Below are 7,425 nucleotides of genomic sequence, written 5' to 3' on the forward strand. Positions count from 1 at the left end.
GTGTCAGGGCACTGCTGGGAGGACTCCACACCCACCCCTCCTGTCTCAGGGCACTGCTGGGAGTGATGGGCACCCACCCCTCCTGTCTCAGGGCACTGCTGGGAGGACTCCACACCCACCACTCCTGTCTCAGGGCACTGCTGGGAGTGATAGGCACCCACCCCTCCTGTCTCAGGGCACTGCTGGGAGGACTCTGCACCCACCCCTCCTGTCTCAGGGCACTGCTGGGAGGACTCCACACCCACCACTCCTGTCTCAGGGCACTGCTGGGTGGACTCTGCACACACACCTCCGATTTCTGGATATGTGCGCTTGGCACATACACGGTGGGGGTACGCACAATGCATTCGAGGTGAGGGTACGAGTCTACTGACACTGGTGTGGTGGGGGTACGCTCCGTACGTCCGCGGGTGTGGGTACGGGTCGTACTTACACTGTTGGCATGGGGGGTACGCTCCTTGCATTCACGGGTGGGGGTACGGGTCGTACATACACTGTTGGGCTGGGGGTACGCTCCGTACGTCCGCGGGTGGGGGTACGGGTCGTTCTTACACTGTTGGCATGGGGGGTACGCTCCTTGCATACGCGGGTGGGGGTACGGGTCGTACTTGCACTGTTGGGCTGGGGGGTACGCTCCTTGCATTCGCGGGTGGGGGTACGGGTCGTACTTACACTGTTGGGCTGGGGGGTACGCTCCTTGCATTCGCGGGTGGGGGTACGGGTCGTACTTACACTGTTGGGCTGGGGGGTACACTCCTTGCATTTGCGGGTGGGGGTACGGGTCGTACTTACACTGTTGGGCTGGGGGGTACGCTCCTTGCATTTGCGGGTGGGGGTACGGGTCGTACTTACACTGTTGGGCTGGGGGGTACGCTCCTTGCATTCGCGGGTGGGGGTACGGGTCGTACTTACACTGTTGGGCTGGGGGTACGCTCCTTGCATTTCCGGGTGGGGGTACGGGTCGTACTTACACTGTTGGGCTGGGGGGTACGCTCCTTGCATTTGCGGGTGGGGGTACGGGTCGTACTTACACTGTTGGGCTGGGGGGTACGCTCCTTGCATTCGCGGGTGGGGGTACGGGTCGTACTTACACTGTTGGGCTGGGGGGTACGCTCCTTGCATTCGCGGGTGGGGGTACGGGTCGTACTTACACTGTTGGGCTGGGGGGTACGCTCCTTGCATTTGCAGGTGGGGGTACGGGTCGTACTTACACTGTTGGGCTGGGGGGTACGCTCCTTGCATTCGTAGGTGGGGGTTCGAGTCGTACTTACACTGTTGGCATGGGGGGTACGCTCCATGCATACGCGGGTGGGGGTACGGGTCGTACTTTCACTGTTGGGGTGGGGGGTACGCTCCTTGCATACGGGGTGGGGGTAGGGTCCGTACATATCCGTCCCCACGCTATGTGATGTTTGTGCGGCCCGTACCCAGGCCTTTGCCACGTGGGTGCGATCCGTCCCGCCATTGTTGGGGTGACGTGTGTGGGCGTGGTCCGACTCGTACCCACGCTCTTCAGGCGTGGGTACGGGACGTACCTGTCTGGTTGTGTTGCCGGTTCGCGTGGTGACGGACTTCCGTTGTGGCGGTCGCTGGCTTATCAGGACACGCCCCCACCCCCTCGTGGTGACCAGGGCATGGGAGTCAGGTATGTCCAGGCCATGTGTGGTGTGTGACTTATGTGGTTGTTTTGTGGCCTGCCCTGGTCGTGCCACCCCCACCCCACACCACTTTCCCCCCTCCCTTAGTTATTCTGACCTTCTGCGGCGTCTGCGTCGTAACCTGTAGAGGAGGTGTACTGCTATGAGGGCAGGGATGACTCGTAGGTTCGGGTCCATGTCTGTCCGTCGCGTACTGGTCCTCCTTGTTCGCGGCGTCGTCTGTCCGTCGCGTACTGGTGGTCCTTGTTCGCGTCGTCCTGATTTCCCGGCAGTTTTTGGCTGCCGCAAAATATTCACCGTGCGGGGTGACGTCGGTGCGAATCGTGATTCCTGGGTCGTGAATGGCTGGCTGCGTGCGTCCCGACGTCAGGTCGGCGCTTTCCCGGATCGCATTGGTAGGTGTTTTTTGTTCGGTCTGGCTTTTTTACGAATCGTACGGTAATGGTGTACCCGTGCGAATCGTAATTCCTTGTTTGTAAAAATTGACGACCGGGTACGCTTCGGGCGGAGATTATGCTCCGTCCGACGGTTCGTACCCGGTTTTTGCCGGATCGTGATCGGCACCTAAGTGTAGAATATGCCACTAACATAAGTTTTGCACATCAAATTAAACTTCTAACAGCCCTAGCTTATGTACCAACCACAGATGTTGCAGAACATTACAATCTTTTATTAGAAAGTCCATTCTACAAACAAAATGAAGTAAAGTTATTTCCCCTATTAGATTATTTTGAAGATACCTGGGTGGGGAGACTACACAGATCAGGCCATAGACGTCAGCCCAAGTTCCAAATACCTTGGTGGAATGTATATGTAAGTACACTCAACCAACAAGCCAAAACTAACAACGCCGTCGAGGGCTGGCATAATGCATTCCTAACTTCTACTGGGAGAACAACTCCAACACTACAAAAACTACTAATTGCCATACAAAAGGAACAAAGTTTCCAAGAATTAAGAATGCAACAATCTGTCCTACAATTAAAACCAAAACAATCTAGACAAACTACTCAAATGTATAATTACCTACAACAACAGGTACAGCTATACCCATCCACAAGAGGACTTGAGTACTTAAATATAATAGCTCAAACTCTCTTCTAAACCCTTTCCTAAATATTAACCCACAATTCTACTAAAACAACTATCACAACATAAATAAACCACTTTATTATATCACATATTTAATTATGTGGTCTAAAATATATAAATCAATTATATCGACATATATTTAGACAACATAATTAAACAAACCAAGTACACAACAACAATATTAAATATATAAGGTTTGGCCACCAACAATTAAAATATTTAAATGAACTTACCTGTGTAGTTGCTCCAATGGGATAATAACATTCCTTCCAAATAAATCCAGGTAGTTCAAAATCCATAGGTATCAAAAAAAATCCAAATAAAATGTAAAAATACAACTGTTTATCGAAAACAACGTCTACGCAAAAAACCGACTATCCATTAACCATAAAAATCCCGAAAAATATTAAAAAGGTAAATAACCGCTCCTGGAAACCCAAACAATAAAGGAAGTGTAAAATAAAGATTAGTAAACACAACTAATACACACTTCCTTTAAAAAAAATAAGGCGTTTGAAACCGACGAAAATATCTTCTCCGTAAAACCTACAAAAGAGAAACAAACATTCCCACCCACCCACAAACACACATAAGGCTCCTATAAACATCACTACAAACATTATTCAAACACTATAAAACTTTAACACACCGAAATAGCAAAACACTAACAAAGCCACAAACACGGAACACAACGTAAATTATAAAACCGTATACAAACTATTACTAACACCCTAACTTCTAAAACATCAATCCATACACACTTATTACAACATTACTACTTCCACAAAACACTTAAAACTATTTAATAATAAAGAAAATAACTCTTACCTTCTCAAACGCGAAACAGCTCCCGACCGCGACCTGGATTCGACCAAAATAACCCAAAACAACAGCGAGCGGTTACAAAATAAAAGACCCAAACAAACATAACAACAAAAAAAAACAATAAATGCCCTATTTATTTAACATTACACATTACTTTAAAAATTAGTAAAACATTAGAATAAAATACTCAAAAAGAATACCTATTTTTTTTATCTATGTGAAAATTATTTAACGTATAAAAATAAATATAATAAATAAAATATATTTATTAATATAATAATAAAACTGTATATATTACCAAAATAAATTGATGAACATGATATAATTAATATATTGTATCTACAACATACCAAACATAAAAATAAAAATACATATTCTAAAATGTAAACAATTTCAATATTAATTATCTAATATAAATATTAATAATTAAAATATATTTATCATATATTTCAAAACATACAATTTCTTATAAATTCAAATAAAGTCTAAAAATATTGAGAGTACACAATATAAATTTGAAAATATTAAACAGCTATAAAAATCAGATTTTTTTATTTTTAATTATTTTCTGTGTTCATATATTCATGTCCAAAATATACATTAAACAAATATATATCCATTATAAAAAAATTATGACAATAATACAAATGTTAAATATTAATTATTTTATTACATGTTTATTTCAATGATTTAATTATTAGAATATGCGTAATAATAAACAATATGTTCTCTCTAATGAATATACATTCCAACAACTATAAAAAACAATGTTATTTTCCTTTCTACTATTTTATAAAAAAAATTGGAATTTGCATTCTGATATAACTTCTATCTTTTATCCAACCAAAACTAAAATCTACAGATTTTTTGTAAATTAAAACAAATTAATTTAACTGATCCTATTCAACTCTATATTTAATTCTAATATTTGTTATTTACGAAACTTAATTAACATACTACTCCCACTACAGACTGAACTTAATTAATTTACCATTCTCACTCCAACCTATATTAAATTAGAGTAGGTGCTGGACACTGAACTAAATTAATTTACTATTCCCACTCCAGTCTATATTTAATTAAGAAAAGTGCTGGACACTGAACTTAATAAATGTACTATTCTCACTCCAACCTATATTAAATTAGAGTAGCTGCTGGACACTGAACTTAATTAATTTACTATTCCCACTCCAGTCTATATTAAATTAAGATATGTGCTGGACACTAAACTTAATAAATTTACTATTCTCACACCAACCTATATTACATTAGAGTAGGTGCTGGACACTGAACTTAATTAATTAACTATTCCCACTCCAGTCTATATTTAATTAAGATAAGTGCTGGACACTGAACTTAATTAATTTACTATTCTCACTCCAACTTATATTTAATTAGAGTATGTGCTGGACACTGAACTTAATTAATTTACTATTCCCACTCCAATCTATATTTAATTAAGATAAGTGCTGTACACTGAACTTAATTAATTTACTATTCTCACTCCAATTTATATTTAATTAGGGTAGTTGCTGGACACAGAACTTAATTAATTTACTATTCCCACTCCAATCTATATTTAATTAAGATAAGTGCTGGACACTGAACTTAATTAATTTACTATTCTCACTCCAACCTATATTAAATTAGAGTAGGTGCTGGACACTGAACTAAATTAATTTACTATTCCCACGCCAGTCTATATTTAATTAAGCTAAGTGCTGGACACTGAACTTAATTAATTTACTATTCTCACTCCAATCTATATTAAATTAAGATAAGTGCTGGACACTGAACTTAATAAATTTACTATTCTCACTCCAACCTATATTTAATTAGAGTATGTGCTGGACACTGAACTAAATTAATTTACTATTCCCACTCCAGTCTATATTTAATTAAGATAAGTGCTGGACACTGAACTTAATTAATTTACTATTCTCACTCCAACCTATATTACATTAGAGTAGGTGCTGGACACTGAACTTAATTAATTAACTATTCCCACTCCAGTCTATATTTAATTAAGATAAGTGCTGGACACTGAACTTAATTAATTTACTATTCTCACTCCAATTTATATTTAATTATGGTAGTTGCTGGACACAGAACTTAATTAATTTACTATTCCCACTCCAATCTATATTTAATTAAGAGAAATGCTGGACACTGAACTTAATTAATTTACCATTCTCACTCCAACCTATATTAAATTAGAGTAGGTGCTGGACACTGAACTAAATTAATTTACTATTCCCACTCCAGTCTATATTTAATTAAGATAACTGCTGGACACTGAACTTAATTAATTTACTATTCTCACTCCAACCTATATGAAATTAGGGTAGGTGCTGGACACTGAACTAAATTAATTTACTATTCCCACTCCAGTCTATATTAAATTAAGATAAGTGCTGGACACTGAACTTAATACATTTACTATTCTCACTCCAACCTATATTTAATTAGAGTAGGTGCTGGACACTGAACTTAATTAATTAACTATTCCCACTCCAGTCTATATTTAATTAAGATAAGTGCTGGACACTGAACTTAATTAATTTACTATTCTCACTCCAACTTATATTTAATTAGTGTATGTGCTGGACACTGAACGTAATTAATTTACTATTCCCACTCCAATCTATATTTAATTAAGATAAGTGCTGGACACTGAACTTAATTAATTTACTATTCTCACTCCAATTTATATTTAATTAGGGTAGTTGCTGGACACAGAACTTAATTAATTTACTATTCCCACTCCAATCTATATTTAATTAAGATAAGTGCTGGACACTGAACTTAATAAATTTACTATTCTCACTCCAATCTATATTTAATTAGGGTAGATGCTGGACACTGAACTTAATTAATTTACTATTCCCACTCTAGTCTATATTTAATTAAGATAAGTGCTGGACACTGAACATAATTAATTTACTATTCTCACTCCAACCTATATTACATTAGAGTAGGTGCTGGACACTGAACTTAATTAATTTACTATTCCCACTCCAGTCTATATTAAATTAAGATAAGTGCTGGACACTGAACTTAATAAATTTACTATTCTCACTCCAACCTATATTACATTAGAGTAGGTGCTGGACACTGAACTTAATTAATAAACTATTCCCACTCCAGTCTATATTTAATTAAGATAAGTGCTGGACACTGCACTTAATTAATTTACTATTCTCACTCCAACTTATATTTAATTAGAGTATGTGCTGGACACTGAACTTAATTAATTTACTATTCCCACTCCAATCTATATTTAATTAAGATAAGTGCTGTACACTGAACTTAATTAATTTACTATTCTCACTCCAATTTATATTTAATTAGGGTAGTTGCTGGACACAGAACTTAATTAATTTACTATTCCCACTCCAATCTATATTTAATTAAGATAAGTGCTGGACACTGAACTTAATTAATTTACTATTCTCACTCCAACCTATATTAAATTAGAGTAGGTGCTGGACACTGAACTAAATTAATTTACTATTCCCACGCCAGTCTATATTTAATTAAGCTAAGTGCTGGACACTGAACTTAATTAATTTACTATTCTCACTCCAACCTATATTAAATTAGAGTAGCTGCTGGACACTGAACTTAATTAATTTACTATTCCCACTCCAGTCTATATTAAATTAAGATAAGTGCTGGACACTGAACTTAATAAATTTACTATTCTCACTCCAACCTATATTTAATTAGAGTATGTGCTGGACAATGAACTAAATTAATTTACTATTCCCACTCCAGTCTATATTTAATTAAGATAAGTGCTGGACACTGAACTTAATTAATTTACTATTCTCACTCCAACCTATATTAC

The sequence above is a fragment of the Triturus cristatus genome, chromosome 10 (genome assembly GCF_964204655.1).
Source record: "Triturus cristatus chromosome 10, aTriCri1.1, whole genome shotgun sequence".
NCBI lineage: Eukaryota > Metazoa > Chordata > Amphibia > Caudata > Salamandridae > Triturus > Triturus cristatus.